Here is a 27,847-nt window from a genome sequence, read left to right on the forward strand (position 1 = left end):
TTTGCATTTGGGGAGGAAATTGATCCATTTTATTTTCATTCATTGAAATTGGGAACAGCTTCAGTTCACAAACATTTCTATTTGCAAACAGTCTCAGAGCAAATTGATGTGAGTGTATTACAGTATCAGAAACAATGTGATTATGAAATTGCTGTCTCATTACATGAACAATATTTTTTTGGGGGAAAAAAAACATCACAGGCTTTTATGGTGATCAATTCAGAAATGAAACTCACCCGGTCGCAATCTTAGACTTATCTTCTGTGGACTTAGCTGAATAGGCTCTTGCATATTGAATGATGTGGACAAAGATTCATTCTTCTCTATTTGTTGACTGCTCACAGGGTTGATAATTTCTTCTTCCTTGCAGCCTCTTTCCATCAATTTTGCTCGGGTTTCACAGCGTGCTGACTCCTGCTCACCTGCTTTGGTGAAATTCTTTACAGATGGCATGAGAATTAGATCATATTTAATTTTAAAATATGTTTTATATATGCACATGACAAAGGCGAAAACAAGACAACAAAACACCTGCATTTGGGGGGCCATGCCCAAGAGAACCATTATTGCCATTATTATTATTTTTATTAATATTATTTTATCCTATTTATTATATATAATTAAGATAACAATACAATACCATGATCATCTAACCATCCATTATTCCATCTGCATATTATCACGAGGGTTGCGGGTGTGCTGGACCCTATCCAGGTGGGGTCATCCAAAACTGGTTGCCAGCCAATCGCAGGGCACACAAGGACGAACAACCATTCACACTCCCAAACATACGTAGGGACAATTTAGATGTTCCGTGAACCTACCATGCATGTTTTTGGAATGTGGGAAAAAACTGGACAACCTGGAGAAAACCCATGTATGCTAACTCCATTTTCCGGTTCCGGCGCCGCGCGAGTGGCTGCCTGTTTACAGCAGCGTGGCTCACTATTGAGCCTTTTTCGTGTGTTTTTTCCCTTTACCCTTTTTTATTTTATTTTTACCTCACCTCAGCAATGGACATCCAACTTGCGGTGGTTTTACTACTGTTGGGGGCTGTTTTTTGCGCGATCGTGTCCGGAGACGAAACTCGGAGCTACGGATCGATCGTGTACACAAGAGATCAGCTGTTAGCACTCCGTGCTAACGCCGCGTGGGCTCCCGGAGCGAGACCCGATATTCCCCGCGAGCTGAGGAGGAAGAGACGGGGATGTCGTGCGGGGGCTAAACGCCAGGCAAGGAGGAGACGATATCACCCCGTCCTCCCGTCCGTTATTATGGGGAATGTTCGATCCCTCCCCAACAAAATGGACGAGCTAACAGCGCTAACCCGGCACGAGAGGATTGTCCGGGAGGCTAGCTTGCTGGTGTTCACGGAGTCGTGGCTAACAGAGCTAACGCCGGACGCCGTCGTGGAATTGGACGGCTTCCAAATACTACGCGCGGACAGGACACTGGAGAGCGGTAAGAGAAAAGGGGGAGGGCTGGCTGTGTTTGTTAATGATAGATGGTGTAACCCTGGGCATATAACTGTTAAGGATCAACTTTGCAGTCGGGACATTGAGATGATAGCTGTTAGCATGCGTCCGGTCTATTTACCGCGAGAGTTCAGTCATGTGATCGCGGTGGCGGCGTACGTGCCTCCCTCTGCTAACGGTGAGACAGCCTGTGATGTACTGAATGCAGCTGTGAGCAGGCTACAAACACAGCACCCAAATGCCTTGTTCCTTATCTCTGGTGACTTCAATCATGCTTCTCCTTCCTCCTCTCTGCCTTCATTCACACAATATGTAACATGCCAAACCAGAGACAATAAAATATTGGACCTCTTCTATGCCAACACCAAGGAGGCGTACACGTCACTGCCCCTCCCCCCGCTGGGCAAAGCTGACCACAACTTGGTTGCTCTCCTGCCTGTGTACAAACCTCTCGTCCGCAGGCAGCCAGCTGTGACACGCACAGTTCAGCGATGGTCCGGAGAAGCCGAGGAGGCCTTGAAGGACTGTTTCAACACAACTGTGTGGGAGGTATTCAGCGAAGCTCACGGTGAGGACATTAATGGTCTAACAGACACAGTTACAGACTATATTAACTTCTGCATGGAGAACACCATTCCCACCAGGACTGTAAGATGTTTCTCCAACAACAAACCCTGGATCACACCGGACATTAAAGCTCTCCTGAAGGAGAAAAAGAGGGCTTTTGTTTCAGGCGACAAGGACGAGCTGAAGAGAGTGCAGCGTCAGCTGAGAAGGAGGATCCGAGAGGGGAAAAAGTCCTACAGGATGCGGATGGAAGAACAACTGCAGCGGAACAATGCCAGGGATGTCTGGAGGGGCCTGAAGACCATCTCAGGCCACGGACAATCAGGTAAGACCCAGAAGGAGGGGGGGCTTCAGTGGGCAAATGAGTTGAACCTATTTTTCAATAGGTTTGATCAAATGTCTGACCCCGCTCAGGCTTCCCTGATGCAGCCCCCACCCACCCCTCCTGCCACTGCGAACAAGACCCTCTCTCCCCCTCTCTCGCCCCTCTCTCTCTCCACAGGCTCCAGTTCCCAGCCTCATCAGACAACCACCACTTCCTCCTGCTCAGCCTTGTTCCTCACAACATCTCAGGTGAAGAACCAGCTGAGGAAGATGAAGGCGAGGAAGGCGGCAGGCCCAGATGGGATCAGCTCCCAGCTCCTCAAATCCTGCGCAGACCAGCTGTGTGGAATCGTCCAGCACATGTTCAACCTGAGCTTGAAGCTGGGCAGAGTCCCCCAGCTGTGGAAAACATCCTGCCTGGTTCCGGTTCCAAAGACACCCCATCCGAAGGAGCTCAACAACTTCAGACCAGTGGCGCTGACGTCTCATCTGATGAAGACCCTGGAGAGACTGGTCCTCGTCCATCTGCGCCCCCTGGTCAGCTCCTCAATGGACCCACTCCAGTTTGCATACCAGCCTGGCATCAGTGTGGATGATGCCATCATCTACCTGCTCCACACTTCACTCTTCCACCTGGAGAAGGCAGGGGGCACGGTGAGGATCATGTTCTTTGATTTCTCAAGTGCTTTCAACACCATCCAGCCCGCCTTATTGGGAGACAAGCTGGAGCAGGCGGGAGTGGCCCACCACCTCATCACATGGATTCACAACTACCTCACAAACCGGCCACAGTACGTGAGAACACAGGACTGTGTGTCTGACGTGCTCCTCTGCAGCACGGGAGCGCCGCAGGGAACTGTGCTGGCTCCCTTCCTGTTCACCCTCTACACCTCGGACTACAAATACAATTCCTCAACCTGTCACCTGCAGAAGTTCTCTGATGACTCTGCGATTGTCGGCCTCATCACTGACGATGACGATCGGGAGTACAGAGGGGTTACGCAGGGGTTCGTGGACTGGTGTCAGCAGAACCGCATCCAAATCAACGCTGGGAAATCCAAAGAGCTGGTGGTGGATTTCCGCAAGCGTCGGCACTCTCCACCTGCACCAGTGAATATCCAGGGAACAGACGTTGAGAGGGTCTCAACTTACAAGTACCTGGGTGTTCATCTGAACAATAAACTGGACTGGAGCGACAACACAGACGCTCTCTATAGGAAGGGTCAGAGCAGACTCTTCCTACTCAGGCGGCTGAGGTCCTTTGGCGTTCGGGGAACACTCCTCAGGAACTTCTATGACTCGGTGGTTTCATCAGTCATCTTCTATGGAGTGGTCTCCTGGGCAGGAGGCATCTCGGGCCGAGACAAAAAGAGACTGGACAAACTGGTGAGGAGGGCCAGCTCTGTCCTGGGCTGCTCCCTGGACTCTGTGGACTCAGTGGGGGGCAGGAGGATGACAGCAAAACTGTCATCAATGCTGGACAAACCAGCCCACCCATTCAATGACACTCTGAGAACACTTTACAGCTCCTTCAGTGACAGACTTTTACATCCTCGCTGTACCAAAGAGAGATTTCGCCGCTCCTTCCTGCCGACTGCTGTCAGACTTTTTAACAAGAACATTGGGTCAGGCCTACAAACAGGAGGGCATTAGTGCAATTGTGCAGTCCTAGAATGCAATATACACTACTACTTTACTTTCAGCCAAGGGTGTACTTAAACATCGACCAATGATGTATTTTGTTTACCATTACAGTATTCTTATTACAATACTTCTATCACTGTAGTATTTCTACCACTGCAGGATGTTTACTATTACAGTACTTTTATCATTGCAGTACTTTTATAATTACGGTATTTCCTATCATTGCGGTACTTTTACTATTACAATACTTCATCATTGCAGTATTTTTCCATCGTTGCAGTACTTCTACCATTATAGTACTTTTATCATTGCAGTATATTTTATCATTGCAGTACTTTTACCATTACAGTACTTTTATCATTGCAGTATTTTCTATCATTGCAGTACTTTCCTGTCATTTCAGTACTCTCACCATTACAGTACTTTTATCAGTGTAATATCTTTATCATTGCAGTATTTTCAATCATTCAGTAGTTTTTATCATTACAGTGTTTCTCCCTCTGTATAATGGACAGGCATTAGGAGTGTTTCCTTACACTTAGATACGTTTATACTGTGTATATTTGCATGCTTTTTATGAATGTCTGCTGCTAATGTTACACATTAACGGCTACATTACGCCGCCGACTCTGTGTGATCTATATCTTTGCTGCTGTAACACTTCAAATTTCCCCATTGTGGGACTAATAAAGGACATCTTTATCTTTATCTTTATCCACTCAGAAAGGCAGGAGCCTGGTATTGAATCCACAACCTCCGTACTGTGAGGCGGACATGCTAACTAGCTTCTTACCGTGCTGCCAATATTGTGACTTATATGCAAATGAAATTCAATCAAGCTATTTTTGCAACATTATTGGTGACAATAGAATCTATAGACATTCATCTAACTCATTGTTCATGGGCCACAAACAACTCAAATTGATGTGAAGTGGGCCTGAAAAAAAATCATTGCATCAGTTATTTTAGAGTGCAATACTATAATTTTCAGTTCAACACGCCACTTGCATACAGACATTTCTCCAGATTCTCTAAACATTTTGATATTTTTCAATCATACATGATGAAATCCCTAAATTCCTTGCAATTTTATGTTGAGTAACAGTGACCTAAACTGTTGAAATATTTTCTCATGAAGCTTTTGACAAAGAGATGAACTTGGCACACAAAAAACAGAAGTTGGACAGAGTTGCAGACGGCACACAGATGTGGGAGAAAAAAAATGTGTTTTTATACAAAAATGCAAAGTAACAACAAAGTGCTGGACTGGATGCCGAAGGCATGGAAGAAAGCTTGACGTTCTGACAGTATCTCACTGAGCCACTCGAGCTTAAATACTGTCCAGGCATCAAATAAAAAATTCTGAGAAAATTTGCAAAAAAATACAACTATGCTTATCAGTTGGAACATGAAAGAGCTTGTCTTTGTTGTGCATCCAATGGAATATCGGTTGAAAAATATTTTCAAATCATTGTATTCAGTTTTTATTGACATCTGAACTTCATTCGAATTGTGGTTTATAAAAAAAAAACAAAAAAACGTGATCACCTGCCTGTAAATAATAAATAGTAACGTTCTTTATATACAATTTTATATATTAAACATACATGAGAATAGATAGTTATGGCATTGGAACTATTTTGAACCTGTCAACTAACATTTGATTGGACACTTTTTTGCTATTACACCACAAAAGTTATAAATTTTTACAGAACAGAAAACAGAACCGCAGACTTTTGGTGACGTTATGACTGAGACAATATGCTAAACACAAAGCTTCCATATAAAAGTTAAAATTTAGCCTGTCAATAAAAATGAATAATACCAAATTAAAACACCCACAAACTAAAAAAAAAAATAATGTGTGAAAATCAGGTTGGACACAGCCAAATTAGAACCTCTCTTGAGCAGTGGTCCCCAACCATTTTTCTGCCGCGGACCGGTGTTGGGGTGAAATGGGAGCTGGAATTTGTTGCTAATGCTAACAGCTAGCTGCAAGCTAGTAGCGGCCACTAACACTGGAGACGTGTGTCGTGTCATCCAATGACGGTGTAATTAACCATCAGTTTGATAATGTCTTAAATTAGCAACTATGATTTCAGGATGCCGTTGTGTTGATATTGGTAGAAACTACATAAGCTTTTTATGAATGTCTGCTGCTAATGGTATACATTAACGGCTACATCACTTCGCCGCCTCTGTGGGATCTATATCTTTGCTGCTGTAACACTGCAAATTTCCCCATTGTGGAACTATTAAAGCACATCTTTATCTTTTTATCTTTATCTTTAAATAAAACTGCAATAAAGCAAGCCGAAAGGTCAAAAACGGAAGTCAAGGGAACTGTTACGCCACCAAAAGGGCCAACTACAAAGTAAAAATCTACTGAGGCTATTGCATTGGCATCAATGACTCAATGTATTATTTTTTAAGCTTTATTTTGAAGTTAGCCATTGCGGAGCCAGCGTGTTAATTGACTATGTTTGCAGCTTCCTTGACATATCTGTCTGAAATGACGGTGTCAAGAGACAAAGAGAAAAAAAATCATTAATCATTAATTGGAGGACTTCTTTCACCTCAAGTTGACAAAATGCTCCTGTACTTTCGTGATCCATGCAGGGTTTCAACTTCTTCTGCTGCTTTTATAGTGATTGCGGACTAATCATGTTACCTTAATGTGTGCGCGCACCAGCCATTCCACAGTTTGTGCCTGACCCGAAACTTGGTGCTCGATCCGTACGAATCAAGGGTCAAAGATGATCCGTTGGACGACTAGTCACGAGTTCATCATAGAAGGATGTTACGGAGAGAAGCCTGTCACTTTTCAAAATAAGATATTTTTTAGTCTCAAATAATAAACAAGAAGTACTGCAAGTTATTATTTTTTTCAATAATCTGTATGGCTTGCCACGGCCCGGTCCAAAGTGGCCCACTCTCTGCTCTAGAGAGACTAAAAAGGTCGGTGGGTGACGTAAAAGATCAAAACACAAAGCACCAAGGAAGGGTGTGCGAGGCTCAGGGGAGAATTGGAGCGACGCAGGAAAAGGAAATGAGACACGAAAGGGCTCTCCTGTACTTGTTGAGCTGTGACCAGGACCTCACGGCAAGATGCAAAGACCTCCAGAATAGGCTCAAACGTAACAATCTGAGGATCTATGAAGTGCTGGAGGGCAGTGAAAGCCGGGATATGGTCCTCTTTGTGAAGGACTTGATTCATGAGGCTCCAACGGAACAAGTCGGTGCTGGGTTGAAAATCCAACAAGCGCACAGAGCACCCGAGAGGAAATCCCCCGACCCCAAGGCTCATTCCAGGTTCATAATTGTGAGATTCCTTTACGTTACAATGAAATAAGCTGTGCTACCACTGGCCTTGGGACAGAATCAAACGCTGTTTCAAAACAAGCCCATCTACTTCAATCATGACTAAACCCTCAGTGTATAAAGGAAAAGGGCCCAGTTACACTTTATCAAACAGCTGAAAATGAAAGGAATGCGGGTGAAATGCCCCTGCCATGCTAAACTCAGGATACGTCTGGATTCAAGAAAGACGCTCCCAATGATGACAGAGATGCCCCGACACTTAATGAGATCGGAATTTATGAGTGGACGCCCATGAGAAGCAGCAGGAAAAGTTAAGGGTTGGTGAATAGTTACAGGCGGGAGGTACTGGCATAGGTGAAACATTGCTCTCCCTCATGGTTTACAAGGCCCTCTTCAAGGAGTCAAGCTGAATTACATAACTATGTTATTTTGAGTGTGTAACATTGAATGGCAGTTTTAAGGGTGTAATCCATATTTGTTTTCAAGTTTAAAATCAATTTCCAAAAATATAAAGACGGGGTGAAATTCATGATCAGTCAACCTTATGAGTGGAATACACTCACTTCTTGGCTTCAATACAACAATGGCTACACTGGCACTTTGCCTGTATTTCGCAGCGATACCTTATCAGTAACTAGGTCGGACCAATTGGTAATTTAGAAGTTTCTGTTCTTGTATTGCATGTTTTGATTCATTTTTGTTCTTTTATCTTGACAGATATTGTGGCCATCCAAAGGGTATTAGAGAGGCAAACACATTTGGTCTTAAAGGCACTGACTAGATTTTGTGGAAAAAAAGAAATAACAAGCATAGAAATAACTGACAAATATATAACTGACAAAAAGATGGTAATCGTGAAAGTTGTAAATTACAATGTGAATGGATTTACAGTTCCTTCAGAAGGAAGAAACTTTATAACCAGAATGGACCTTGCATTCATTCAACATGCTAATTGGGTCATGAAAAGCGTGAAACCCTATTTGGGGAAAAAGAAGAAACCTTGAGCAGAGACCACAGATGGAGGCATCCCTCTTCCTGGATAAGCAAACTTCAGTAATGTAGTGTGGGCAACAACACTTAACATGTAGTCTGGTGCTGTACAAAAATTAAAAAGTACTATTTAAATGTCTTGACTATCCTCTGCCAGAAAACTGGAAAAAAGCTGTTGGGGTGGGATCTTAAAGGCAGGTTTTTGTCTTCAACTCGAAATTGTCTTCTACAGCATCCCAACATTAACTGGAGACTTGAGAATGAGGACAAACGGAGCAATGAATGGTGGAAAAGCATTTGTGTTCTTTGCGTGTTTGTTTTAATTGGAAAAAAAAAGTTGATCATAAATTCAATTCGACCGAATGATCAAATTGTGAAATCAGATTGTGCTCAAAACATACCAGTTGTTGACACCAAGCGCAGTATGGCCCAGATCTGACACAGTCATTGCAGGAGTTTACTATGGACTTAAAGCAAACGTCTTCTTTTTGACACCACCCTACAAATAAAAAGACACACATCTGCATGACAAATATAATTATACAACTGTGAATGTTATTATTATTTAAATCATTGCTTATCAAGCCAATGACACAATATGAAGGTGGCAGCATATTAGCGAAGGTTATCAAGTTAGCACTTTTGCTGCGACCGCAGAATAGAAGAAAGTCTGCATATCGGGTCAGTTTCTGCACCAAAAAACAATGTCCTTGCCAAAAACAACATTGAATTGCCACCACTGAGAAAAAAAACCAAACTGGATGAGTGACACGGTAAAATAGCCATGTCACAGGGACATACTGAAACTATAAGTAAATAACTGTAAATCACAGTGGTTTGGTAACTTCCCCTGGCTTCAAAACGAAGAGTACATTGTGTTTTTGTGGAAACTGCGGAAAAGAATCATAAATAGAAACGCTTTCACAAGAAGAAAGTGGCAACGAACCTAATGGCATGATGTTTCAAACCTGTAAATACTGGAGAGCATAGGTATGTGTTTTCTACATGGTTTAATTTATTTGATGTGTTGTACATACATATTTACTCCATTCAAACTAAGCAATGATTCATACAACGTAATCTCAACATGCAGATTGAATGTCTTTGTGGCAGTGGTATATTTACTCTTGAATCTTAAGGACACTGTCGACAGAAGTGTTATATGATTTCTGCAAGACACTCTTGCTTGGATACTATCACTTGGAGAATTCATGTCTGCATCAAGGCCATGAAAAACAATACAGCACCTGGCCCTAATGGAATCGCAGCAGAGGTTCACAAACACAGAGGCAACTTGATCCAACACAAGCTTCACGAACTCTTAGTCAAATTCGGAGCCTATGAAAAGGTGCCATGTGACTTTAAAGATGCGAAACTCATCAGCAATTACAAACTTAACTGTGGTTGATTGGAATGTGGTAACTATCATGGAATATCCTTGTTAGCATTTGCCAGCAAGATATTAGCACGGATCTTAACCACCCATCTTAAACTGATATTTGTAAAGATCCTGACTGAGACACAAGTCTGCTTCCGACTATCGTATCGCACCACCAAAATAATCTGAAAATTGCAAGAAAAATTCTGTGAGCAGTACCAGCCCCTGTATTTGGCATTTTTAAATCTAACTAAGGCTTTTTATCATGTACATGCCCTCCTAAGGGACATGCCCTCTAGTTTGGACAGAGTCAGCCTTGTTATGAGTGTTTAATTATATTAATAGTCAGTTTACGACTGCCATTATTGTGTGCTTTTCTGCCATGTCTGGTATGTTTGACATGTTAACGCTGCTTCCCCCTCTTAATTCCTTAGCGCAAAAAACATTATGTACCTGGGAACTTCCCCAATTAAAAGAGGGCTCAGTGGAGTTTGCATTAGAGCGGGTTGGAGATTTGTAACTATAAGCACCTCTTTGTCCATTCTCCTCGTGAGTGAAAAAGACAAAGTGAAAAGAAAAAGACTCATGTCTTTCTTCCTTGTCTGTTGAAATAGGAAAATGTTCTAGGTTGTTGAACATAACAGAGATCCTCCTGGCAAATTACACTTAAGACAATGTGTGTCTTGTTTTGTTGGATTTTAACTGCAGCGTTCGATATGGTGGAACACAGTATTTTTCTGGCTCGTTTAACACCAGGTCTTTACTTAGAACTTTGTGTGTTAGCCTTGGTATTCCCGCTCTGCCCCTCTGTCATATGGTGTACCCCATGATTCTGTTTTGGGGCCCTTGCTGTTTTCACTATATTTGTTGTTGAATCCTACGAAATCATGCAATTTCATTCCATTGCTATGCGGATATACGGCACGGAAGATGACTGGTTAGCACAATGGCCTCACAGTGCATAAGTCGCATGATCGATTCAGCTCCGGCCTTCCTGTGTGGAGTTTGCATGTTCTCCCCGTGCCTGCCTGGGTTTTCTCCAGGCAGTCCGGTTTCCTCCCACATTCCAAAAATATTCATGGCAGGTTGATTGAACACTCTAGATCACGGGTCTCAGGCACGCAGCCCGCGGGCCAACTGTGGCCCCCTCTTAATATGAAATATTAATATAAGTGCGGCCCTCAAGATTTACACTTGTTGCGTGTGGCACTAAATTAACTAATCACTGTGAGGTATATGCCTCGAGGGCAGGACATTGGCCGGGCTGCCTCGCTCAGAGAAGAAGCCGTTGTGTCTGTCGGTTGACCTATGCGCATGCGTCTCAGTGGAGCCCATCGGTTCTTTGTTGTTTTCTCGAGTCGCCAACACGCATGTGTTACGACCGGCTCTGCTAGGGAAGAAGGGAAGTAACATAGACCAAGCTGTTAAATGGTGTGGAGAGAGTTTACAATTAATTTTTAGTAAAGAAAAGAGGTAGGTTTTAAACAAATGATCTTAACCAAAAGGTATGAACCCAAGTTTACAAATGTGTATGAATAACAAAAGCAAGTGTCTCCAAAATTTCCAAAAGTCCAAACAAGAGACACAACGAGCGCAAGCGAGGCGAACTGAACTCTAAAATCCCAGCCGCCGTGAGCAGCAGAACCGAGGTCCTTTTATTGGCCTCAGCTGCACAGGTGGAGCTCGTTGATTGGGACGCCCATGAGTAACGAGCAGGAACGCAGTCCACCAACGGGGAACGAGCGGGAAAGCAGTCCACCAATGGGGAACGAGCGGGGAAGCAGTCCACCAATGGGGAATGAGCAGGAAACCAGGCCAGCGATAAGGCACAAGTCCATTGACTTTACAACGAAAGAGTGGAAGAGTTACTGCATTACACAAAGGGTGTGGCCTTGTAGGTGGGCCCTAGCCCAGGGCCGTAAGAGCATGTGTCTGTAGAATGAAGACGGCAGCAGCGAAACCACGTCTGTATCCTCGAGGTAAGTTTCTGTGATTATTTCGGCTTTCATTTTTATTTCTGGCGCGATATTATGCGAGAAATATACCCTTCTGAAGAAATCCCGACGGCTAGTTTTCTGTTTTGGACTCATAAAACAACCCCGTCTCTTACATGAGGACGGCTTTTCCCTGCTTCCGTTTGGCCAGTTTCACGGGAGTCCTCGTGAACTGCACCCGAATGGAAATAGGTGGTTCTCGGCCAAAGTTTTGCAGGGCTCCAATTGCCTCACGTGAGATTTTGAAGCCCTTAACATACTATCGAGGTGATTGTAATTTATCTTAATGATTGAAGCTGTATAGAATATTGGTTTATGTTAAACCGTGGTGAGGCATTTACCATTTGCACGTCTTTTCATATTTTGGTGCACACGCAGCATAAGTAATATAATTAAAAGTATGTCTGCATTAATGTGTTAACTGTATTCAAATGTGTTTAGGAAGAAAATCTCGTCAAGTCCAAACCATGACCAGATTTGGAGGAGGAAAGTGGAGATGGATGCGTCCAGCTTTGAGTGTCTGGAGGGGAAGCTATTGAAGACTTTCTCTACCCTCGCAGTGATATATTAATTACCCTTTCTATTATACTGTGATTCAATAAACGTCATTTACAAACAATCTCCATTCCTTCACATTTTCAAATGGCAATGTGTTTTTTTGTGATTTTAAAGGAGCTATCCATGATTTTCCAATGAGATGGGGTCACTCAAAACTGGAAACTGTTCTTGAAGGTTCAAATGTGGTCCATTTTTTTCTGATGCATTGATATCTTCCAGATTTTAAACCAGAGTCAATTTCAAATGATGTTTCAGAACTTTGGGAGAGGAAAACTGTCATAATACTGTGTAAAACAGGAACTTGCCGGTAAGATTACAATCAACTGAAAGGTTTAAAAAAAAAAAATACTTTTGAAATGTCAATTATCACATGGATAAAAATGACAAAACACTTAAATTTTCCGAGCAACAATATGAAACAAATCAAGCATAGCTCCTTTTAACTGGGTGTCATTACTTGCGTAGCTGGGTGATGTATAAAAATAAATTGTCATGCTTTCTGCCTAATATAATTTCCCAAAATGAATTTGCAAAATTGCCATTTTTAGTTGCTGATCTGTCCTTATCCTTACTCAGCATTTGGACAGTATATTAGATTAATAAGTGTCTTGCTTCGAACGCATAATGTACATTCAAGAAAAATCAATTCAAGTACTTCCAACATGAAGCCTACTTAAATATAAATATCAATGTCCGTAATGGTGGGAGTGACCACATGTACTTTTAAAATCTTGTATTTACAAAATGCATCAGTGATAGTTAATGTGTCAGTAGGTAATCTGTCAGTAATCTGTTAGCTACCTAACAGGAAAGCAAAAGTGCGCATGCACCACAGCCCCGCGCAACCGAAAGTTAAAAGCTCGAGGGGCAGAGAAAGGCCTGTGTGGTGACCGAGACTGACTCCAAGTGGAGTCATATTTTACAGAGCCCCAAATATGTCTCTTTCAAAGCCTGCAGTGAAAAGAAAGGTCAGCGGTGAGCACAGACAATTTCAGGAAAAATGGGGAGTACAATATTTCTTTGTTGAGTACAGAGTGTTATTTGTAATGAAAAAGTTGCGGTGCACAAGGAATACAATTTGAAACGTCATTATACAACTAGACATGGTGAGGAGTACAAAAAATACCAGGGAGATGAGAGAGCCAACCACTTTGCCAGTCTTAAAACACATCTACTGAAGCAACAGGATTTCTTTAAGAAAGCAAAAAAGAGTGTTCTGCAGCAGCTGAAGCTAGCTACATCGTTCGCGAGATGATTACAAAAGCAGGAAAGCCAATCACAGAAGGTGAATTTGTCAAAAAGTGCATGTTACAGGCTGCACATATTGTCTGCCCAGAAAAGAAAGGTCAGTTCAACAACATCAGCCTTTCTGCCAACACTGTGGCAGAGCGCATTTCTGACCTGTCAAGTGACATTTATTATCAACTGTGTGAGAAAGCAAAATGTTTCAGTGCCTATTCGGTGGCTCTTGATGCGACCACAGACATCACAGACACTGCCCAACTAGCAATAATGTCCGTGGTATTGATGATAACTTTGAATTGATTGAGGAGTTGCTCACAGTAATGCCAATGCATGGCCAGACGACTGCAAAGGAAATATTTCACCAGCTGTGTGATGCCATTAAGATTGCTGGTTTGCAATGGAAGAGCTTTGCTGGAATAACAACCGATGGAGCCCCATCAATGTCAGGGAGGAAGAATGGACTGGTAGCACTTGTTAAAAAAAAACTGGAAGAGGAGGGTGTGGGGGAGGCCATAGCTCTGCACTGCATTATCCATCAGCAGGCCCTTTGCAGCAAATGCCTGAAGTTTGACAATGTGATGTCTATCGTTGTGAAATGCATCAACCAAATCAGATCCAGAGGCTTAAAGCACAGGATGTTTCGTGCTTTTTTAGAGGAAATTGACTCAGAATATGAGGATGTGCTCTACTTCACTGATGTACGTTGGCTCAGCAGAGGAAACGTTTTGAAGAGATTTTTTGAGTTGAGAGCAGAAGTAAAAGACTTCATGGAGAAGGACGGCGTGGCTGTTCCTGTGCTAAGTGATCCCAAATGTCTCATGGACTTAGCCTTCTTTGTTGACATTACACATAAGCTCAATGTACTAAACAAGAAGCTACAAGGCCAGGGGCAACTTGTCAGTGCTGCCTATGACAATGTCAGAGCATTCTGCACGAAACTCATGTGGTGGAAAGCCCAGCTCTCTCAAACAAACCTTTGCCATTTCCCAGCATGGAAGGCACTCGTGGATGCAGGCACACCATTCAGTGGTGATAAGTATGTTGAGGCCATTTTGAGGCTACAAGAAGAATTTGATCACAGATTTGCAGACTTCAAGACGCACAGAGCCACATTTCTAATGTTTGCAGACCCTTTCTCCTTTGATGTGCAAGATGCTCCCCCTGTACTTCAAATGGAGCTCATTGACCTGCAATGCAATGCTGTAATCAAAGCTAATTTCAGGGAGGTGAGTGGAGAAGCAGACAAGCTTGGGCAATTTTTGAGAGAGTTCCCCCCCAACTTCCCTGAACTTTCCCAAATGTTCAAGCAGACCATGTGCCTTTTTGGGAGCACATACTTGTGTGAGAAGCTCTTCGCGACATTGAACTACAATAAGTCCAAGTACAGGTCCAGACTTACTGATGAGCATCTTCAAGCTGTACTGAGGGTCTCTACTGCTTCCTCCCTCAAGGCAAATGTAGCTCGTCTATGTGAGAACAAGCGCTGCCAGACCTCTACCAGCAAGATGTAGGCAAGAGAACCCATGTTCAAAACAGTTCATGTTCAATGTTTCATTCCTGTCCAGATAGTTAAAGTTTAAAAAAAGAACTGGTAAAACAGGCATTTGAAACTGAATAAAAAAATTGTCATTTTTTCTCATCAGCTAGTCAGTCAGTACATCTGTAGTTTCTTCAATCATCAATTTATTTATTTATTACTGCTTTATTTATAATTTTATTCATTTTTTCATGTCTTTAATTCATGATTTTGTGTTAAAAATAAAGATATTTGATAACAGTGTAATGTTTTATCAGCGCTTTTCTTGTGTAAATCCTGATGCGGCCCAACCTCACCCAGACTCTGCCCCCAGCGGCCCCCAGGTAAAATGAATCTGAGACCCCTGCTCTAGATTGTCTCTAGGCGTGAGTGTGAACACGGACGGTTGTTTGTCTTTGTGTGCCCTGCGATTGCCTGGCAACCAGTTCAGGGTGTGCCCTGCCTACTGACTGAAGACAGCTGGGATAGGCTCCAGTACAGCTGCAAACCTTGTGAGGACAAGCGGAACAGATAATGGATGGATGGATGCTATGCAGATGACAGTCATATCTATGTCCCGTTGAGCAAAAGACTTAAGACCACTTTTGTCTCTAGGAAATCTCTGAACGTCACTAAATTTCTTACATTTCAAATGAAAGAAAACATGTTTTGCTGTTCGGCCTCAGTGGCCCTTCTATATTCCACTCTGTTGACCTGGGACCTCTGGTGTCTTATGTGAAGCCAACAGTCTCAAACTTGGGTTTTAAATTGGACAGTGATTTTGAATTGGACCAGCAAATCTGTACAGTTGTTAGATCCAGCTTCTTTCATCTCAGGCAACTGGCCAAGGTAAAGCCCTTTCTTTCTCAGCAGCACAGTGAAACAGTAATCTATGCCTTTGTTACATATTGGTTAGATTATTGGAATGCACTATATTTTGGAGTTCGCCAGTCCTCACTCAAGCCTCTCCAGGAGGTTCAAAATGCTGCTGCTTGCCTCCTAACTGGAGCTCGGAAGAGGGAGCACATAACCTCTCTCTCTCGCACTCTCACTCTCTCTCTCTCTCTCTTGCACACACGCACACACACACACAGACACACGCACCCACACGCAGGGCTGCGTGAAGAAGCAATTGAGTGCCAAAATAAGCATTTTATGTTTATTTTGAGTAAATGGATAAAGTTGGAAAAAATACAGCCATCTCTACATTGCGACCCCGGTCAGAACGCATCAGTCAATGTGTGACAACAAGCTCCCAGCATGCTGAGCGGCACTAAGGAGTGTAAATAACATTTAAAATGCATGTTTTGTGTCAATTATATTTCTTCAATTTTTATTTTATGGTTTCATTATTTGTGAAGATGCTATTCAGTTTGTGTGTTGTATAATAATTTTAGTTTGACTTGTGACACCGTCATCCACAATAACATGTTGACCTGCATACACCTCGTCATTGTATGAAAATAAGTAAATGTAAGCTTATTCTGTTGCGTACAATAATAAAAGTGCAAATGTCCCACACTGCTTTGTGAGCTCCACACTATAACAGCTAAGCCAAGTACAATTCTGTTTCAATGGCTACGTTTAGCTAGTGTGGCTTTTAATCAGCTGTTTTGTAGCAAATTATTAAACCTCTGCCGTTAGCCTGTTGTCATAGTGGACCCTTTTTTTTGCGCACAGGGGGTGGGAGTAGGTGGCAGAGGGTTAAATGCAAGGACGGAAGCACCTTAAAAGGATGAAGACGGAGGGCTACTGAGGCCAATTCTTTTTATGAATATGGATGCAAGTGTAAGGACGGAGAGGTGCCCAGGTCGCGGACAGAAGATTGGGGACATACTGGCAAAATAGGGTAAATTGGCCATCTATGCTTATTTGGTGCACTACACCAAGTAGCTGTGGCAAAGACCCTGCTGTATAATGCCCATCACAATGTGTGCTCACACATCGTAATCGCAACAGCACAGCATTACAAGATTTCATTCTGCTCTGACTGTAAATACTTGAATTCTATACACACAGTACTTGAGCCAGTTTGGGATGGTTAAAGGGACGGCCGAAACGAACTTCCGCCCTTGCGTAGTCCGTCCTTTTTAAAATATTTCTCATCCTCCATCTGTCCCAAAAATGGGTGTCCGTTCAGGACGGACAGACAGACCGTTCCATCTCTGGGGCAAAATGCCCATCTCTGCAAGTAAAATGCAATTGCATTCGGGGCAGGTGAGATGAAATGGCGGGGGAAGGAGGAACCAAATGCACAAAACAGGCCATTGCATTTAATTTTTTTAAATTATTGATTTAAAAAGAAAAAAATTGTCAGGATTGCCTTATGGCAAGGAGGAGGTGGACCCAATAGGGGAGGAGGCAGGGAGGTGGATAGGGTTAAGGGAATTTATTAACTGGATCAAACAAGACAAACAACGTGGCAGGGTGCAAAATAACAAGGCAAACTAAACGTGACTAAATTGGAACAAGGACAAAGAACACGACGAGACGGGAACAAACTAAGCGGGAGGTACGAAAAGGGACGGGAAGAGGTGACCAGAGCTGGGGGCATGAACGAGAGCGGGAGCAAGAGCGGGAACGAGGACAAGAGCAAGAACAGGAACAAGACGTGGTCGTGACAGTCCGTAGGTAGCGGCAAGAAGGAACAATGACCCGACACTGCGTTGTCGGTCTGGGAGGTTTAAGTAGTCCGAGTAATTAGGGGAGCAGATGGGAATCAGGTGCGTGATGAGGGTAACGGGGAACAGGTGCGTGGCTGGTGAGGACGAGTGCTGAGGGGAAAACGCTATCACAGCTGACAAAACAATAACAGAAAGCACCTGGCAGGAAGGAGGGAAGAAAATAACAACACAAACACTGACATGCCCGACGCGGGTCATGACAGTACCCCCCCAAGGGACGGCTTCCAGACGTCCCCAAAAAAAAAAATAACAAAAAGAAAAACCATGTCCAAAAACGAGGGTGGGCGGAAGGGGTCGGGAGGTGGGTCAACGACCCGTGATCGAGGCCGGTCTGGCGGATGCCCGGGAGGCCAGACCAGCGAGTCCTTTCGTGGCCCTTCAGGGGGCCGTGCGGGTGGCCAGACCAGTGCGTCCCATTGGGGCCATTCAGGCGGACGTCCGGGACGACCCGAACGCCACATGGAGTCCGCTGATGGGGCTGAGACGAGAGGCGGCGGCGGGACGTTGGGTGCCGCAGAGGACGGAGCTTGGACCGGTGTTGAGGCGGGCGCAGCCGAGGCAGGAACTTGGAGCGACGGCGGGACGTCGGACGCCGCCGAGACGGAGACGAGGCCCGGTTGAGCGCCGGACGCTGCCGGAGCAGGGACGAGACGCGGCGGTGGGTCGTCGACCGCCGTCGAGGCAGGCAGTTGGGGCGGCGGCCGGTCGTCGAGCCCCGCCTAGACAGGAACGTGGAGCGACGGCTGTTTGTCTAACCCCGCCGAGACAGGAACGTGGAGCGGCGGCTGGTCGTCGAACCCCGCCGAGACAGGAACGTGGAGCGGCGGCCGGTCGTCGAACCCCGCCGAGACAGGAACGTGGAGCGGCGGCCGGTCGTCGAGCCCCGCCGAGACAGGAACGTGGAGCGGCGGCCGGTCGTCGAACGCCGCCGACACAGAGGCGAGAAGTAGCGGTGGTTCGTCTGGCACCGCCGGTGCAGGAACGTGGGGCGATGGCGGAACGTCGTCCGCTGCGGGCGCCGGAACCGGGAGCGGCGGCTTTCCATCGGGCGCCGCTGAGGGAGGAACCGGGGGCAGTGGCGGATCGTCCGAAGTCGCCAAGACAGAGGCGAGGAGTGGCGGTGGCTCCTCTGGCACCGCCGGGCCAGAGGCGAGAGGTGACGGCGGATCGTCGAGCACCGCCGAGGCAACGACGGGAAGCGACGGCGTGTCCTCGGGCGCCGCCGGAACAGGGACTTGTGCCGGACGCAGGGCGTGCTCCGCCGGAACAAGGACTGGTGGCGGACGCAGGACGTGCTCCGCCGGAACAGGGACTTGTGGCGGACGCATGGCGTGCTCCGCCGGAACAGGGACCGGTAGCGGACGCAGGGCGTGCTCCGCCGGAACAGGGACTGGTGGCGGACGCAGGGCGTGCTCCGCCGGAACAGGGACTTGTGGCGGACGCATGGCGTGCTCCGCCGGAAAAGCGACTGGTGGCGGACGCATGGCGTGCTCCGCCGGAACAGGGACTGGTGGCGGACGCAGGGCGTGCTCCGCCGGAACAGGGACTGGTGGCGGACGCAGGGCGTGCTCCGCCGGAACAGGGACTGGTGGCGGACGCATGGCGTGCTCCGCCGCAACCGGGACTGGTGGCGGACGCAGAACGTGCTCCGCCGGAACAGGGACTTGTGGCGGACGCAGGACGTGCTCCGCCGGAACAGGGATTTGAAGCGCTGGCGAGGCGCCGGAACGGGGGTCAGCAGCTCTCGGGAGGCCAGAACGGGCCCCAGCAGCTCGGGGGGAACCGGGGCGGGGCTTATCAGCTGGCGGGGAGCCGGAACGGGACTTATCCGCTTGCGGGGAGCCGGAACGGGGCTCATCAGCTGGCGGGGAGCCGGAACGGGGCTCAGCAGCTGGCGGGGAGCCGGGACGGGGCTCAGCAGCTTGCGGGGAGCCGGGACGGGGCTCAGCAGCTTGCGGGGAGCCGGGACGGGGCTCAGCAGCTGGCGGGGAGCCGGGATGGGGCTCAGCAGCTGGCGGGGCACCGGAACGGGGGTCAGCAGCTGGCGAGGAGCCGGGACGGGGCTCAGCAGCTGGCGAGGAGCCGGGACGGGGCTCAGCAGCTGGCGAGGAGCCGGGACGGGGCTCAGCAGCTGGGGAGGAGCCGGGACGGGGCTCAGCAGCTGGGGAGGAGCCGGGACAGGGCTCAGCAGCTGGCGAGGAGCCGGGACGGGGCTCAGCAGCTGGCGAGGAGCCGGGACGGGGCTCAGCAGCTGGGGAGGAGCCGGGACGGGGCTCAGCAGCTGGTTAGGAGCCGGGACGGGGCTCAGCAGCTGGCGGGGAGCCGGGACGGGGCTCAGCAGCTTGCGGGGAGCCGGGACGGGGCTCAGCAGCTGGCGGGGAGCCGGGATGGGGCTCAGCAGCTGGCGGGGCACCGGAACGGGGGTCAGCAGCTTTCGGGAGGCCAGAACGGGCCCCAGCAGCTCGGGGGAAACCGGGACGGGGCTCAGCAGCTGGCGAGGAGCCGGGACGGGGCTCAGCAGCTGGCGAGGAGCCGGGACAGGGCTCAGCAGCTGGCGAGGAGCCGGGACGGGGCTCAGCAGCTGGCGAGGAGCCGGGACGGGGCTCAGCAGCTGGCGAGGAGCCGGGACGGGGCTCAGCAGCTGGGGAGGAGCCGGGACGGGGCTCAGCAGCTGGGGAGGAGCCGGGACAGGGCTCAGCAGCTGGCGAGGAGCCGGGACGGGGCTCAGCAGCTGGCGAGGAGCCGGGACGGGGCTCAGCAGCTGGGGAGGAGCCGGGACGGGGCTCAGCAGCTGGTTAGGAGCCGGGACGGGGCTCAGCAGCTGGCGGGGAGCCGGGACGGGGCTCAGCAGCTGGCGGGGAGCCGGAACGGGGCACAACAGCTAGCGGGGAGCCGGGACGGGGCTCAGCAGCTGGCGGGGAGCCGGGACGCTGCAGCTGGCAAGGAGCCGGGACGGGACTCAGCAGCTGGCAGGGAGCCGTGGCAGGGCTCAGCAGCTGGCGGGGAGCCGTGACCGGGCTCAGCAGCTGGCGTGGAGCCGGGACAGGGCTCAGCAGCTGACGGAGAGCCGGGACAGCAGTCGGTCCGGGCACAGCCGAACCGGGGGCGCTGATCCCTATCAGCCTGCCGCCATAGGGAACCAGGGGAATGGGGAACACGAGGGACCAAGGTTACTGGGGCTGGTGAACGAGGTGTGCGACGCGACCGTGACTTCCGAGATTTGGGACGTGAAGCGCGCGAGGTGGAGTGGGAGGTAGTCTTGAAACACTCAAACGAAAAAGGTGTCAGGAATGGTTCGGGGGGAAGAAAGTGACTGGTCCTAACTGAGTCCGGGTTGCGCTGGGCGTCTAAGAGGGCGTAGATGTAGTCGGCGTCGTACTCGTGATCCGAGTCAACAAAAACGCGCGGGCATAGTGCTCAGAATCATCAATGGTGTCGGCAACTAGTAGGAAGTCAGTGGGTGAGGGGGCATGGTGCTCAAAAGCGTCGTCGTGATCCGAATCCACCAACACGTGAGGGGCATAGTGCTCAAAATCTTCTGCTAAATCATAATCAACAAAAACGTGAGGAGGTGAGTTGGCCTGGTGATCAAAATTGTCGTCGTAATCGGGATCTATGATACGGATACGGTGTGGAGGAATGACGGGGAGGAAGTCGAGGGGGTTACCGTGAAACGAAGACGAGGTACGGGGCTGGTCGGCAGGCTGATGAGGGCGGTTGTCTGTGCGGCGGCGTCCATGACGCCCCTCGTTGGGTCCTTTTTAGGTCGGGTCATTCTGTCAGGATTGCCTTATGGCAAGGAGGAGGTGGACCCAATAGGCGAGGAGGCAGGGAGGTGGATAGGGTTAAGGGAATTTATTAACTGGATCAAACAAGACAAACAACGTGGCAGGGTGCAAAATAACAAGGCAAACTAAACGTGACTAAATTGGAACAAGGACAAAGAACACGACGAGACGGGAACAAACTAAGCGGGAGGTACGAAAAGGGACGGGAAGAGGTGACCAGAGCTAGGGGCATGAACGAGAGCGTGAGCGGGAGCAAGAGCGGGAACGAGGACAAGAGCAAGAACAGGAACAAGACGTGGTCGTGACAGTCCGTAGGTAGCGGCAAGAAGGAACAATGACCCGACACTGCGTTGACGGTCTGGGAGGTTTAAGTAGTCCGAGTAATTAGGGGAGCAGATGGAAATCAGGTGCGTGATGAGGGTAACGGGGAACAGGTGCGTGGCTGGTGAGGACGAGTGCTGAGGGGAAACGCTATCACAGCTGACAAAACAATAACAGAAAGCACATGGCAGGAAGGAGGGAAGAAAATAACAACACAAACACTGACATGCCCGACGCGGGTCATGACAAAAATCAATGCATTACTACATGAACGTTACAAAAAATGTCATCATAAGGCCAGTTTCACTAATAAATAATCAAGATTAATAACAATAATTGAACTTCAACAGATTTTAATCATTTTGAAAACAAAGACTTACCATTTGGAGCCACTGACACCAATATGGAAAGTAGGACAAAGTGCAAATGATGATTCATGTCCTATCAAAAATAATATGAAATGAATTACTGTCCAAACAAATAAATCGAATACATCACAGACAAAAATAAACTTGTTCAAAACCAGGTCAGAATGATATATGGTTTGATTAAAACCTTGCAGTGTGCTCTGAATAAATAAAAATGGTTTACTCAGCCCTTTGTTCACAAGATGTTGTTGAATGTCTACTACAGTGTGTCATCTTGGAGTGTTTCGTACTTGGGCAACAAGCACTGAGCACGCGAGTGAAATAAATACAATAAAGATTCATTAATTTAATATTTATTACACTTGAACAGCTTCACTACCTTCATACAAAGATATTCATTTGAAAAAAAAAATGGTACAAATTACCAATTGTACGTTCCAAATTATGCAACAAGGTGGCCCGACTGGTTAGCACGAAGGCCTCACAGTGCAGAGGTCATGTGTTCGATTCCGGCTTCAGCCTTTCTGTGTGGAGTTTGCATGTTTCCTCCGGGTACTCTGGTTTCCTCCCACATTCCAAAAACATGCAGGGCAGGTTGATTGAACACTCTAAATTGCCCCTAGACGTGAGTGTGAGCTCGCATTGTTGTTTAACTGTGTACCCTGCAATTGGCTGGCAACCAGTTCAGGGTGTCCCCCGCCTACAGCCCGAAGATAGCTGGGATAGGCTCCAGCACCCCACGCAACCCTCGTGAGGACAAGCGGTACAAATAGTTGTTGGATAATGGACGTTCCAAATTAACTCTGAATGGTGGACAATGGCCATTTTAAGCGTTATATTGGAGGCACAACAGACACGAACAAATGATTAGCATTCACTATGCAATATATGTTATACCTGCATCGGATGCAACAATAATTTATTGGTCTATTTTACTGAATGCGCGTTCCCAATAATACGGACCCCACTTTAGATTACTCAGTCGTTGTAGAGTATGAAAATAAATTAATAAATTGTTACTATTGTATTTTACATGGAACCTATTGAACTTCCAGCTGTCAGGGTTCGCCGGTCGGCGAGGAGGAGGTGGACCCAAAATGCGAGGAAGCAGGAGAAGGTGAAGTTAAGGGAATTTATTAAGGGACCAAAAATAATGACAAACAATGTGGCAGGGTGCAAAATAACAAAGTCGAACTAAACGTGACTAAACAGATAAAAAAAACCGAGGAACAAAGACGGTGACAAAAACTAGGGACAAGAGCGGGAGCAAGAGCGGGGGCGAGAACAAGAGCATGAACGAGATTAAAGAGCGGTCGTGACAGTCCGTAACGGAGCAACAGGGAACAACAAGGGACAATGACCCGACACTGGGTTGATGGCATGGGATGCTTAAATAGTCCGGTAATCAGGGGAGCAGATGGGGATCAGGTGTGTGATCGTTAACGGTGAGCAGGTGCGTGACTGGTGAGGACGAGGTGCTGAGGGGAAACGCCCCTACTCAGCTGATCAAAACAAAAACACAACAGCATGCACACAAAAACAATAACAAAAACCTGTCATGCCCGACGCGGATCATGACACCAGCTTAACTTACTAAAGTCATTCTGGTAGAAGTATAATATATAGTATACAGACCTAAACAACTGTTATCTGGCAACGTATTATCATATCATGTACTCAAACGGTATTGTGTTGCACTGACATTCTGCCAGTTTAATGGTAACAGCTGTATTTGAAATTATGCATTTTAAGTGGAGAAAGTGCTTTTAATTACATGGGGGTGTCGGGATGTCACAAGAGGAAGTGGGAGCGATTGTTATTTTATACCACTCAAAATACATTCGCACTCAAACAACAGCACAAATATCGGTCATGTTGTTTATATTATTTCTGCAGTAAGTATTGAAATTTGGGGATTGATTGGAATGCAACGCATTACCATTTGATTAAAAACATTTATTTTACTAGCGTGCTCAGTGCTTGGGGCCCAGTTACCAAATGCTCCTATCTGACACAATGGAGTAGACAACAACATTAAACAATCTCTTGCAAACAAAGAGGTGAGTGAACTATATTTATTCAGAGCACACTGCAGTAAGGTTTGAATTAAACCATGTGTCATTTTGACCTGGTTTTGAATGTTTATTTTTGGGCTCTCATGTCACATTACTGGACCACACTTTCTGAACTGAGAAACACCCAGTGAGAAACCATTGAACATGTCAAGGTACAAATTTGACACCGTTATTCTGGCAGTGTAGACATCAAACTTAAACCATGTCTCAGACTCATTTTAACCAATGCTGCGCAATAAACAGAAAAAAAAACATTTTGACGTCATGGCACCGACAGTGATTTCATCCTTGTCAGTCTACAAAGCTATGCTGAAAAACATGATGTGTGCAATTGACTCAATTTTAACTATAAATCTACTTAAAAAATATATCTGGATACAGATCTTATTTTGTGCAGCCACTTGAAGTTAAATTAAGTAAATTCAACAAAATGTTTTTTTTAGGGTAATACAGTTGATATTGTTAAATTGAACTACTTGATATTGTTATTGTGTTAAAGCAAAGCACAATAAAAGCAATAACTAGTGTGGATAATAGCTAAGTAATAATAGGTCTATAATAATGCAAATATTTTGTACTTATACCATACAATACAATTCAATACAATATAAGACAGCTTTGTGTAGGCAATTTGGCTATCTCTGGTAAGCAGTGTTGGGCTGGTTACTTCCAAAATGTAATATATTTAATATTACAAGTTACTTTCATGTAAAAGTAATAGGTTTATTTACAATATTACTGTGTTTGTACAGTAACTAGTTACTCAAGATCAAGTTACTTTTAAGTTACCTTTTTTATTCTAAATCGGGGATTCATTTATGTAATGGTTTTGACACTTTAAAAGGAAAATGCAAAATTTGCTACCATACTTTAGCTGGTAAAAACGTGTAATGAGGATTTTTAACTATATAGTGCCAGCAACAATATTAAATATTTCGAAAGTTTAGTGGCAGATCACTACCTTTGATAAATATCAGTATGAGTAAGATTTCTTTTTTTGTATAACTATTGGAACTGATATTTTGTCCGGTAGATAAAGAAGACTGCAAACCAGGTTTTCCACAATCCTGTTCCTTGCGGGTCAGTGTCCTGCAACACACCAGATTCAAATGATCAGCAAGGTCTGCAAAGGCTACCATATTTTCGTGGCCAAAAGACGCGCCGTATGAAAGGGCACAGCGTCAGTTGTATTTAGCAACTACACTGGGTATTTAGCAAATACACTGGGCGCGGCACACTACCACATGCGAGCTCACTACCACACGCGAGCTCGCTGCTGTCACTGTCAAACCAAAACTAACTGAACAGCATACAAGCAAACAATGAAAGAAAGAAACACAATTAACAGAAAACATGCATCTCTCATGCCATTCATATCCCAAAAAGAAATAAAAATAGGACAAAAAGAGTATTGCATAGCATTCTTGGAGCCTAACAGCCTGAGCCAATCACATGGCAATTTTCTTTTCTATTTTTCCCCATCAATTGACATTCAATGTAATTTCTTAAAATAAAAGCTTCGTTTCCATTTTTTACATTTCTAAGAAGTATGCTGGATCTTTGGGTTGTTCTATCACATTTTGTAATCATGTTCTAGAATATTTTCCAAATTAAATTGCACTGTTTATATGTATATATATATATATATATATATATATATATATATATATATATATATATATATGTATATATATATATATATATATGATAGAACAACCCAAAGATCCAGCATACTTCTTAGAAATGTAAAAAATTTAAACGAAGCTTTTATTTTTATATATATATATACATACATATATATATATATATATATACATACATATATATATATATATAATATATATATATAATATATATATATATATATATATTATCTTTAAATATACTGCCTTTGAGAATTACTACACATGCTATTATTTGGAATAATTACGTAGCTCTGTTGTATTATTTGGCGATAAGTTTAAATTCACACAAAAGACGTGAACAATGCAGATATCAATTAAGCACTATTCATACTCCATTGCAGTAATAACCGTTATAGAATGGCACTGTTATGTTTTTATTCAAACAAAATAATTGTAAATCTAATTTCTCTGCATTTACTTCACTCAACATCCTCAAGCTTTTGCATTTGATAATCAGACATATGTGACTTAAATAATACTCAATGAATAGCATCTTTTAAACACCAATAATCTGTAAATAATTGATGAGAACAACAAATTCTAACTTACAAGAATGAGGAAGATGCACGCTGCCTCTGGCTGACCGTTATGCCGAACACTGCCTGACAGGAAGTATGACTCACAACCAACGTGTTGAAACAAATAACTCTTCTGCTCTTGAAACACCTTCTCAACGTTGTGCATACACAGATAGTCTCAGACAGTGAAATGCATATTGAGAATATTAAGACTCCAGAAGTTTTGTTGAGGGTTGATATAGGAAGTTTGACGTTTTATTTCTTTGCACACATTTGTCCCTTTGAGTTTGAATGATTAAAATAATGGGCATTAAATTACCAAACTAATTTATTTATATGACCTTTATTTAACCATAAAGCTTATTGAGGGGCGAAGCTGAGTTACATAGTCACTGTCATTGTCATGTCATTGACAGTCCCAGTTTCGCTTTTGTGACAACTCAAACAGCGGTGGGTCAGTCACATTAACATTAACAGTACGTGATACACAATGCCGGAGAAGGGTATGTGAAGCTTGGCGCGACCTCGAATATCACGGGTACCTCGATGAGCGGAAACTTGATGAGTGAAAGTGTCTCTCCAAGGCGGTTTGTCGTCTTAAAAATTAGAAAATGGAGTCGCAGGTAAATCGTGTTGTAATGCAAGATTATCTGGAAAAAACTGTTTAAATAAAGAATATGTTTACTAACGTTATATGCTATATTTTTTTTCTTTTTTTCAAGATGGCGGCGCGCATAGACGCAGCAGCTAACGGCTCTCCCTCCCAGTTGCTTTTTATTAGTGTTTGCTTGTTCTTATTGGCACCAACTGAGGCACAGCATCGATATACCCGCCAGGACATCTGATTTCTGATATATAAACTGTATTGTGTATGTGTGTGCATATATGATATATATATATATATATGATATATATATATATATATATATATATATATATATATATATATATCAGTGAGGTCTCTCCTCAAGCAGTCCACAAATTCATTGTGGCTGACAATGTTGTTATTCTCCAAAACATGATGGGACATAATGCCAACAGGCCAATGAGGGACTCGTTGTGAAGAATATTATAGGAACAATTATGTTAACAAATGTGATGTAGAGATAAGTTTAATATCACACTGCACAACATTAACTATATGGTATAGGTTTTGTTCCTAATCTTGGTTCACACATTAACTAACAATTCTGGGAACAGAACATAGCCACCCGAGGTCAAGGCAACCGAACAAACTCCACTCTAAATAAACATGAAAGGGGTGCGGATGTGGGCAGGATAAACAACAGCTGTGACCAGAATAAACATACCTTTGATACTGTTGTGTAAACCTGTATCGATTTCTGTACTGATCGTAATATTGTGATATAACCTGTGATTCTCAATAAAAGGTCCG

General features: G+C 45.2%; 1 long non-coding RNA gene across 1 annotated transcript; it reads right to left on the reverse strand.

Annotated features, from left to right (window-relative positions):
• On the reverse strand, positions 1-27,152 carry LOC148314414 (uncharacterized). The gene is made up of 5 exons (XR_015841774.1): positions 26,483-27,152; positions 25,210-25,337; positions 22,186-22,246; positions 8,723-8,820; positions 1-438 (listed from the first exon to the last, which is right to left on the reverse strand). It is a non-coding gene; the product is annotated as an uncharacterized LOC148314414 (long non-coding RNA).
• Positions 27,153-27,847: the final 695 nt, after the last annotated feature.

The sequence above is a fragment of the Idiotropiscis lumnitzeri genome, unplaced genomic scaffold, assembly GCF_059441095.1.
Source record: "Idiotropiscis lumnitzeri isolate Australia: NSW breed Sydney's pygmy pipehorse unplaced genomic scaffold, RoL_Ilum_1.0 HiC_scaffold_302, whole genome shotgun sequence".
NCBI lineage: Eukaryota > Metazoa > Chordata > Actinopteri > Syngnathiformes > Syngnathidae > Idiotropiscis > Idiotropiscis lumnitzeri.